This window comes from Mixophyes fleayi, chromosome 6 (assembly GCF_038048845.1).
Source record: "Mixophyes fleayi isolate aMixFle1 chromosome 6, aMixFle1.hap1, whole genome shotgun sequence".
Classification (NCBI taxonomy): Eukaryota; Metazoa; Chordata; class Amphibia; order Anura; family Limnodynastidae; genus Mixophyes; species Mixophyes fleayi.
The window spans coordinates 186,280,933-186,291,971 of NC_134407.1; the positions used below are offsets into that span (position 1 = coordinate 186,280,933).

At 41.0% G+C, this 11,039-nt stretch overlaps 1 long non-coding RNA gene across 2 annotated transcripts; it reads right to left on the minus strand.

Moving 5' to 3' along the window:
* Positions 1–1,115: 1,115 nt before the first annotated feature.
* Positions 1,116–7,968, minus strand: LOC142094937 (uncharacterized). 2 transcript variants are annotated; one of them, XR_012677723.1, is made up of 4 exons: positions 7,893–7,968; positions 6,745–6,842; positions 1,986–2,083; positions 1,116–1,280 (listed from the first exon to the last, which is right to left on the minus strand). It is a non-coding gene; the product is annotated as an uncharacterized LOC142094937 (long non-coding RNA). The 2 variants fall into 2 exon arrangements; XR_012677722.1 differs by having other exon boundaries at positions 1,951–2,083.
* Between the last annotated feature and the right edge of the window lie 3,071 nt (positions 7,969–11,039).

An 11,039-nucleotide genomic window follows, 5' to 3' on the forward strand; every position in this document is an offset into this window, starting at 1 on the left:
TTTTTTGCAAATATGATTGCCTTTAAATTTGCTTGACATACATAGTGTACTTATCTATACTTGTTATTGATGGGTTCGGACTTTAATTACTAAAAAGGAAACAAGTGTTATATACTTAAAAAAAAAGATTTTTCAAAATACCTAAACACTCAATCCTTTTTATTTAAAGAAATTGAAATGATTATTTCATAGATCCTCCTGTTGTTTAGAAATCCGTTGATGTGTTGGAGCCCTTTACGTATGTGTGTATATGTACGTGTATACATCCAGTGTATCCGTATCTGTGGCTCGCTCTCTCGCTACATTTGGACTACGGCTAAACTCTCCCCTCTCACTGGAACAATCGCACTATTTATGTGGTTATGTTATTATACATTAAATGAATCACTTATTCATTTGCCTCTTGGAAGGTCAAGCCCTGGATTTTGCTGTGTGGCTGTTGATTCCATTTATCACTGATGGGTGAGTTGATCAGCAAGAGTGCTTGTCCAAAATTCCCCACAGAAAACGCAGGGATCGGCATTTCTATCAAGTGGAAAAATGAATCCATCCAGATTCTTATGGAAAGAACAGGAAGTAGGAATCATTTTTAACCAAAAAAGCTGGTTTCTAACATAGCATACAAAGCCGCAAAGTCCTATGTATAAGGGGTAGACGTGTAACTCTTTCCTATTGCAGATCAGTGTCCAGCAACTATCAAATCAAAGGAATTTCCTCCATTCATTCCCCTCATTTTGTGGTCTGTGCTGATTTGCACATTTTATATGTCAGGAGAACCTTTGCGCTGAAATTTTATTTTTGTTTTACACCTTTGTGCTTAATAAACGCTTCAGAAAAACAGGTTTAACGTGCTCCATGTCAGTTCCCTATAGACACAATGTCATGTGGATTTGACAGCATTGATGTACGGTATGGTTGTGCAGACGCACTGCCAGCAAAAGTACAGCAATAGAAAAGCTGATGCATTTTTATTATTCTCCTAATTATAAAAGCCATTTCATCATTATGCTGCCCTAAAACAATCCGCAGCATACCCCTCTTTCATATATAGCGTTAAAACACAGCAATCAAGCTTGTTCCACATTATCCACAAGACCCGTTCTCTCTTACCTGTCTGTTTACAGTCACCTTCCCCTCTCCAGCGTACTTAGTGTTGCATATTTAAGCAGCTCATACATCAAGCAGGCAGTGGTGACGTCAATAGCCTCAGCGTACATATGTACCAGCGTCTTCCATAAATGGACTGTACCTCGCTCTCTTGGCACGTAAACGCTTCTTTCCTGCAGATAAGTTGAAGTTGGGTCAAGAAACAGAGTCAGGGCCTGCGGGGAAAAACAAGGCTCTCTGGGCCCACCGCTCAAAATATGGCCTATATTAGATGTATTCTTCAGCACTCCCTTGTCTGCCTTTCTCTTAGCACATGTGCCTGGTCCTCTAGTACGTCCAAATTCTCTTTAGATGTTTCTATCCATACAGGTCCCCATCAGCTTTTCCTTAGTCGTACTTATAGGAAGATGTTACAATTAATATAATTTGAAATGGAAATAAATTATTGAGCGTTCATGTTTACAAGGTGCGTTAGCTCAAGTGTGTAGTCTTGTTTCAGTCTTGCCTTCTTAATATGGACAGTGGCCTATGTCAGGTAATATTTTGGTAAAGATGTCTTCATTTCTGTAGGGTCTGCTACTGTATATTGTGTATTACATATTATATGTTATCGTGTGAAACCTCTCACTTAGCTCAGATAAAATAGGATTTCTGTAGGCATTTAAAAGTAAATCTGTGGAACCCTGCATTTATTGGAGGCTATTTCTATATGTGCAAAGTCATTTCTAAAACATCACCTCCTTTGTTTTGTGTGTTTTTTGTACCATCATGGACAATTTTCCAAGATCCCAGTGTTTCATGAGCTTTAGCATCATGTCTCATATTTGCAAAGCAGTACAAAACCTTTAATATGCAAGACCTCCTAACTTTATAGGCACCCTCGTTCCTTCTAGAGGGATCAGAAGGCAGAATCAGTGCATCTGTGAGTTCACTTGAAGGTGTTAATTCTCAATCTTCTCAATCTTTTTCATTAGCACTAGAAAAAAAAAAAAAGAAGAAAGATCATGTTTTATTGTCCCTGAAAGGAAACTGGTTTCTCTTTAACCCCTTCAAACGTAATACATTTAATAGCCATTAAGAGGTTAGATTGTATGCATTTTATCTGGTTATCTCTTGACCCACTGTTGGGTATGTTGGCTATATTTTCACGGTTTTACGGCCGACATAAGCTAGCTAACTCTATGCACCTTGAGAGTACCATGTATTAACCCTTGTGAACATCTTGGCAGTGTCTGGTTTAACACATCACCGTAGAGTGTCTATAAGCACTGCTGAGACGTAATTCTCACTTGCCTATCCGGAGAGCAGCTAGCACTAAAACGTAACCCAGTGGTTTGCCAAACCATGGAACATAAGACACGGCTGAGAAATATATATGTCATGTGTGGTATTACCGCAGTGTCTGGATCACACTGAGACAATAGTACAGGATGGAAGCAGCACAACCACAATTGAACTAGCAAGAACGTTATATGAAACGTGAAGCTCGCAGAAGTAGTGACTCCCATTATACTGGTCAATGGCTTCAGAGCTCAGTTTTAATCTCTGGATTTTAAGCTTCTTGGGTAGGTATAACATCACGCCCCGTGATTTCTGTGCGCTGTGTGTTTAATATGCTATTCAATGACTAATTCTCTTTTCCACGCGCCTCAGACTACTAGATTGCAACCTCACTTTGTTTATCCTCTCTCTTTACGTCATTAAATAATTAGCTCTTTGAGTCAAGATCTCCCATTGTAACAAACTTTTTTTTTTTTTTTAAACTGGGCCTCATAACTGCAGATTTGATGTTGCTTACGACAGCTCTCTTATTATACAATCCGATCGTCAGCTCTTATGGCTAGATTAAATGGTGTATATAGTGATGGAGAGATAATTGCAGAACGTTAAGCAGCAGTCTGTCAACGTGTATGTTTACTGACTTAGGGCTATCACACAACCTACTGTGTGGTTTATTTTGTACCAGACTGTGACCCAGTGTATTGCAGCCGGCATTGTGTGTGTCTGAGTATGAAACAAATCACAGAGGCCAGCAGCTTCCCTAGAATTATTTCTAATGCAGATACCTATACAATTACTGGCCATTTCAATGTATATCATGCATCAAAATTCATCCTGACGAGCACACACACTACCTCCTGCAAACCCCATTCCTCCCGACGGCCTTCACGGACCTGAACTCCTGTTTGTACGGCCAGGTGCACAACTTAAGTGTAATTAGTGAATCCTCTGCACGTCCTCCAGAGATTTCTGTGCTAGTGAGTTTCAAATAATCGCTGATAGCACTAAAAATTATGAAGTGCTAATGTATTTCCACCAGGAGCAAGAGCGAGAACATATTAACCGTTTCCTGCTGAGAACTCCCTAACCTTCTGGAAATGCTGCACGTACAAAGCCATGCAGTGCAGCGTAGAACTCCAGTGTCATCATCTTTCGTATATTCAGAAGCCTTGTTCTGACCGTTATTTATTTTAATTAGAAAATATTTAGCAAATGTGATTAATGGATTACAAGAATCGGTTTTTTTTTTTTCAAGTGAAGATCAGATCAGATTATCATTACATTCTTCATACCTCCCCTTCTAAATTCCCAGTTCAACCACCGTATATTCTCAGAGACTATATCATTTGTCGTTACGTTTGTACATTTTAAAAAACTTCTTCTGTTTTTTTTTTATTTTTGATGACAGCCGCGCTTTTTATAGTTTGGTGTATTTTGTTCTCTGAAGTTGTTGTCACTGATAACATACTTGTGTCTGCTAAATAAATTTCATATTCTCTTATTCTTATTCTGTATTTTAAATTAATATCTATTGTTGGTGATCATAAATGCTCAATATAGAATGATGTCTAAAGGGAATTGCAGGTTGGGGCGCGCTGGGCTGTAAGACCACCTAGGGGGTAAGTATATCAATCTGCGTTTTTTGCAAGTCACCGATAATGGCCGACTTTACAGGGCAGATTTAAAACAGCAATGTCTTTAAAGGCAAGTTTTGCCTTTAAAGATATTGCCGTTTGAAATATGTCCCGCAAAGTCGCCGATTATCGGTGACTTGCAAAAAACGCAGATTGATATACTTACCCCCTAGAGCAGTGATGGCTAACATGTGACACTCCAGGTGTTGTGAAACTACAAGTCCCAGCATGCTCTGCCAGCTATCAGCTAGTTATCTACTGGCAAAGCATGCTGGGGCTTGTAGTTTCACAACACCTGGAGTGTCATAGGTTAGCCATCACTGCCCTAGAGTCCATTATACTGAAAACTCACCTGACAACATCAAAGAGTGACTGGAATATATTCCCAATATATATAATAAATTGCTGTAACATTAAATGGTGCTTTCAACTTGTTCAAGGCACCTGATATTTTACCATTTTCTGTGGAAGGCATTGTGCAAACTATTGTTATAGAGGAAAATGAGAGGAACAAAAAGGTGTGGGTGTCTTGAAGTGTAATTTTTCAGAAGCACCGGGTGTAGCTGCAGATACGACATGAAAAAGTGACTGTGGTGCCCATTTGGAACGATTACCTGACTGAACATTTAACTGTTAGAGGGACAGTATGCACCTGTCAGTGCAGGCAGCATGTTTGGGTAGTTTCATGTGTACACTTTGCCTAAACACAGTGCTGATGACCATTTTCTGGGCTGAACTTATATTTGGCTTATCAGTTCACACTATCTAGTGACATTACTAAGATTTCTAGCTTATACCCAGGGCCGCCAAGAGAAGTTTCAGGCCCCGGTACAGCGACTTTGTGGGGCCACAGAAGGGGGCAGGACCACAGCAGGTTGCTGGCTCCTCCCACTATACAGGCAGGCCCAGGCCCAGTACATTTTACCTGCACCCCGCTCTCGGCACCAGATACCATCAGTGAGCACCCACACTATAGCAAGACACAATCCTCTGGTACTTCTGAGTATTATTATATTATTAATCAAAAACAGATGATACAACAATTATCTTGAATTGACTTACCCATGCTATCCCACAGAGTAACCTCTGAAATAATTTTTAAGTTAAATGACTAAATGATAATTAAGACAAATTAAGATTACTCAAACTATGTTGATCGGTTTTGGGATAACAAATACCTCATCTGCATTTAGGAGAATTCTTCATTTGTTCTAATGTATGCTCTTGCATGCAATTATTTATATATTTTATTTAGGAGTACCTAAGTTGGAATTGTTTGGTTTCAAGATCACTGAAGCAGTGGCTGATTAAAAGTACTACAGACAATGCTCAAACTATAGACCCCCCAATCCCATTTAATCACCGGATTATCAGCTAAAATTATCACAATTCTTACATATTCTCTACTCTTAACCAGACTTGCCAACTCTCCCGCATTTTGCGGGAGACTCCCGCATTTTGAATCGCGGCGTTTGGCCCCGCCCCCCGCTGTCAAATGACGCATTTTGCGTCATCACGTCATGGGGGCAGGTCCAAAATGACGTCACTTGGAGCCCCCCCCCCCCCCCCCCCCCCCCCCCCGTCACGCCCACCTCCTCTGCAGGCTCCCGGATTTCACCAACAGAAAGTTGGTAAGTATGCTCTTAACACCTTTGGGTGCAAATTTTCATTAGAACACACATGTCCCTCACAGCAAGGTGCCCGATGTAGAGTTAGACGCAAGTCCAACTGATCAGCACAAAAAGCACTTTTAGCCAAGGAGTCTGAATGCAAACTGAGACGGATCTCCCCTTGCATCTCTCTGCGCTTAGAGAGGAGGGGAAGTTAGTGGGCGAGCCTGGCAATGTATAGGCCTGTTCACGCACTTTATATGCTATGTTTAGTTGCAAGCAGTCACAGGTAAGACTCCAGGAGATGTATCTTTTGCGGGTGCTTTCTGCTGGTGTAACAGACCTTGTTGTGTTAAAAAAAGAAGTAAAAACATTTTTTCTTTTTTTTTTTCTTTAATTTATTTATTGTCTGCTTTACAGGGCTGCTGTGACTGATATACTTAAGTATATCATGCACACCGGCCCATAAGGCAGATAAAGAGGTGTTTGTGCAACTTGGACAGTATTCTGATTCGCACAGATCTAAAGATCACTGCTACTTGGAATATTGTGTATACTAAAGAATTCAATTTGCACTTATGATTTCAGTGTCCATTGCACCCAAATCTACATCGGACCCCAAGGACCTCATTTAGAGTCGGACGCAAAGTCCGTTTTAGGCGCATCCAACAAAAAAACCACTACCACGCATGTGCAGCAAGCACCATATCCGCCTGCATCTTGGACGCAATTAACACTTGTGACAGTTTGCAGCTCACTACGAGAGAAAGGGCGGAACGCGGATTTGTGAAGGCTTAAACCTGTAAGTAAATCCTAGACGCAGTGAGGCACAGACGCAACACACGTCAAAAAAGCGCTAAAACTGTGCGGCAGGAGTTAGGTGGCGCAAGTAGTTAGCTAGCTGCAGGAACTGCTCGCAGCTCGGTAGGGTATTACGAGTGGGACGCGACTGGGGTTGCTTGCCACTCCTAATACCCTACCAAGCTGCGGCACACTCCCACTTCTTACACGATTTTCCCTTCGACTCTAAATGAGGTCCCAAATGTTTTAATATATTCAACATGACTCATACAACAATAAACAGCAACATCATTTTCCCATCATCTTCTTACCTTGTATAGGAAAATTCTGGGCCCACTTACATCCATGGACCCCAGTCAACTGCCTAAAATTCCCCTATTGTCCACTTCACTGAAATCCAAACGATATACTGAAAGCAGAACGTCCCAAAATCTGTCTAGTTAAATAAAACAGGCAGATAGCAACCCTAGACATGAGGAATTAAGCACTTTGACGCCTCTTGGTTCAATGATGTTCATAGTAATAAATTGATAGGTGGCATTTTCATAAATATTGGTACCGCCAACAAAATTGTTGCCTTCAATTTTAAGTTTTCTTGGCAGTACAGAATGGCGGTGGAGGGACATTTGTACATGGTTTCAGACTGTCAGTAAATTTGCTCACAGTAAACATGTAATGACATTTTCATCCGTCACTAAGAAGAAATAGAAGACCATAAACATCTGTTGTCATTCTGACTACTATGTTGATTATAGAAGTACTAAACCAAAGATTTCGACTTGTGAAAGCCTATATTAGCATGCCCAATCACTTCTCCATCACATCTGAAGAAATGATGTAAGAATTTTATTATAAGATAAATATCATAAGAATATGACAGTGCTGTGTCACCAAATGTTTAAATTGAAATCTTTTCCAGGGTTGGGATCCAGGGTTTTGTAGCATAAGGTGGCCGCACTTCACCAGAAACACACAGCAGTAGCACAGTATTGGTTTCACAGCAATCTAAAGTACAGATCTGAGTTGTGCAAGAGTTACACAGAGAACGAAAGGCTGGGTGCGATAAACCTTTTTCAGTTCATGGTGACTGAGTTATTTAACTTTTGTAGAAAGAGTTTGACAAATATTGGGAAATTTTAGAATTGTGTGCTTTCAAATTGGGATACAAAGGCATACAGCCAGTGTCGGACTGGGACATGAAGGGCTCATCGGGGGATGACATGGTAGGGGCCCACCAGCGGGGGTGTGGCAGCCACCTGAGTGTGTGACTAGAGGGGGCATGGTCAGCCCACCGAGGACATGGCTAGTGCCATATTGTAGCATATAAGAATGCAGTGTATGCAAAAAGTGCTCAGTCTGGGCCCCAGCCCCTAGATCGGTACAAAGCGGAACAGTCACCAAAAATCAGGACTGTCCCACCAGAATCAGAACATTTGGCAGCTGTCCTGCTCTCTCCTACCTGTTCTTTCAGCTTTCACTTCCTGGTGTCTTAAGCTCAGTAGTTGCTTGTCTCAGTCCTGGAATGTTGGGCTCCTGATTGGGGAAAAAGGATAAGTACAAGAAATATGAAAAGCTGAGTCATGAGTGAACACTTTAGCCCCCCCTTCCCAACCAGCCCAGATGTTAAATCAATAGCAACACACACACACACACACACACACACACACACACTAATCCATTTCTCATACACGTGGACACACACTAATGTGGATTATTATAACATTGTCAGGAAAATCTCTGGGATGAGATAAAGAAATTCTACGGAAGCGAAGGAACACAGTGGAACTGTAAGACCAGTGAGCTCTGCAAGCAGACTCCAATATGTTCATACATTAATTGTTTGATTTTTACATTAGACCAATTCGAAGGGAAACAAATAGAGCCCCCTTTCTTAAGACTTAATAAAACTATAAGTAATAGTTGAACATAATGAAAGGAGTGATCCTAACCTGGTAATATGATGGACTTTGTAGTGACATCTTTACACCTCCCACTATCCATATTTCCAGTCAGACGCGCAAATAATCAGATAAATAGACACATATGCACAAAGAGAAAGTCTCCGCATGTCTGCACAGAGAAAAAAGTGTATACTTTAACACTAATCCTTGAAAAAAATTTTTTACTGTTAATACAAATTTTCAGACATTTTTTATGTGTAAAAATAAATAAATCTGAAAGTAGACAATTCCTTCCGGCATAAAATCAATACTCGCTGACTCACACTCTGATCCACACAAACTGACTCACATTCACTCTCATACACACTGACACACTTTCTCTCTCTCATACACACAGTCATACACGCTGACACACACTAATACAGTTCTCATACACACTACACACTGACACACATTTCTCATACACACTGACACACACTAATACATTTCTCATACACACTGACACACACCCCTTCTCTCATACACACTACACACTGACACACATTTCTCATACACACTGACACACACTAATACATTTCTCATGCACACTGACACACATTCTCTCTCTCATACACACAGAGACATAAACTCCCATACACTTACCTTTTCCTGCAGTGCTGCCCCCAGCTTCCTCAATGGCAGTATGGGTAGGGGGGATGCCTGTGCTCTGATTGGCTGATATAGTCACTCAGCCAATCAGAGCACAGCAGAGACAGTAAGGAGTTTCATGAGCAGGAAACTCCTCTGCATTACTGAGTTGCACAGGCTGTTCTTACACATCTTCTTCTATGGGGGCCCTGGTGATTGCATTCCAGCCCCAGCCCTTAGAAAAGGGGGCGGGGCCATTGGGCAGTGGGGCCCACCGGGGATCTCCCCAGGACCAGTCTGACGCTGAAGACTGCTGCTCCTCAGGTCTTGTAGAACTACAAGTTCCCGCATGCTGAGCCAGCCTGAGCACTTCAGCAACAGCTGGAGAGCCACAGGTTGCTTACTTTAGATGTAAGGATGAGTACCACACAATAAAAAATGAGCAGACGTATAGGAATAACATACCATTCACCTAGTTTTTAGAGAAAAGACTTACTGTGTAGAAAAATAGACTTAATATAAAATGTAATAATTTCTGATGCTGCTTAATTATAAATTAATATATTAGCTATAATGATGGTCACATTTGCAGGGGAGCAGCCAACAAGGAGGAGGGAGGAGCTAGCAGGAAGGAGAGGGGAGTGGTAGGCCGTGGACCAATCACTGTCACTTCATGTGACAGGGAGCTGGGGGCGGGCCTGTCATGGTCTAAGGCAGGTAATCTTCCTACCTTTGAATTGCAGTTTGGAGGTCTGATGAAAGGAAAGGAGGGGGCGGGGTCAAACAGAGTAAAGGAGGGGCATGGCTATCCTAAATCCCCCCACCTAAAAAAAGTCTAGGTCCACCCCTGCTATCAGGCCCACCCATGAGGGGCTCTCCTGTTCATTTAAAATGTAAGTTGCTGATCTTGATGAATCTATGTCAGCGTGGAGGCCTGGAGCTGCAGCTCCATCAGTCCCATTATGAACCCAGCTCTGCAGCGGGTAGAGTTTGGGTCTTGCCCTATATATTTAAAGAGACAAACCAGTTACCGTCTACAGCAGGCTGTTTAAAAATGCACCACTTTTATTTTAAGCAATGCACTGTACACGAGGACTGTTGTTTTACAGGTGGCAATTCTGTGTGTGTGTTGTATATTACTTGTTGTCCGCCTGTAAATGTGCTTCTTCCATTAAAAGTATAGGCGGAGAAGTACATTTCTAAGCAGGCTCCAAACAATGTAATAAGTAACTATGCACACACAAAAGGGGCATGTGAAAAAGCAGTGCCCCCTCACTCATATGAGTTATGTTTGCCAAAAATAAGACGTATTTTACTGAAAAAGCAAAAAAGTTTGTATAATTAAAAGAGGTGGTATTACAGCGGTAGGAGGGGGCACTTCTTTTACACACTGTACCTCCTAAAGATTCTTCTCCTCCCCAGAAAGAAGGGACGCTCCTCTATTCAGGATATTTAATCTGCACTCAGGTCCTAATGTTAAGAGGTATCCACCCTGAAATGTAAGAATAAATAAACTCTTTTTAACTAAGCGCCACATTTGTTACCATATATAGAATATTAATGATCAATAATAATCTATTACTAAATAAATACCTTTCACAACTTTCCAAAAATTATGTAACGAAAGTATTAAATGGAAAAGAAGGGAAAAAGCAGAACCCCCCCCCCCTCCCCCCCATTTATATGGTATATATATATATATATAACACATTATTATGAAATGAAAGAAACATATGTTATGGAATGTTATGTAGAAACGAAAAGTAACCCAAATATTAGTTATTATCAGCAGCAGTCACTGTTATTTCTATTATATCATTAATCAAATGATGTTCAGCCTTGTTTGTTGTACATCTTCCGCAGGTGCAGGGATATCGCGGGTACAATTACAGCACTGTGTGTGGTCTGTACAGTCACGATTTTGGTGTAAGAATTGGTTTCTATGATTAATGTGGAGAGCCTCAGGTCATCAATCCTTTCTTTTGTGGTATTGCCGTCCAAAAAGTAAAAGTAAATCAGTCTAAGCTTATGTAGAAACAAATCAAAAAATTAAAACTGCAACTTACGTTTCTTTTGTG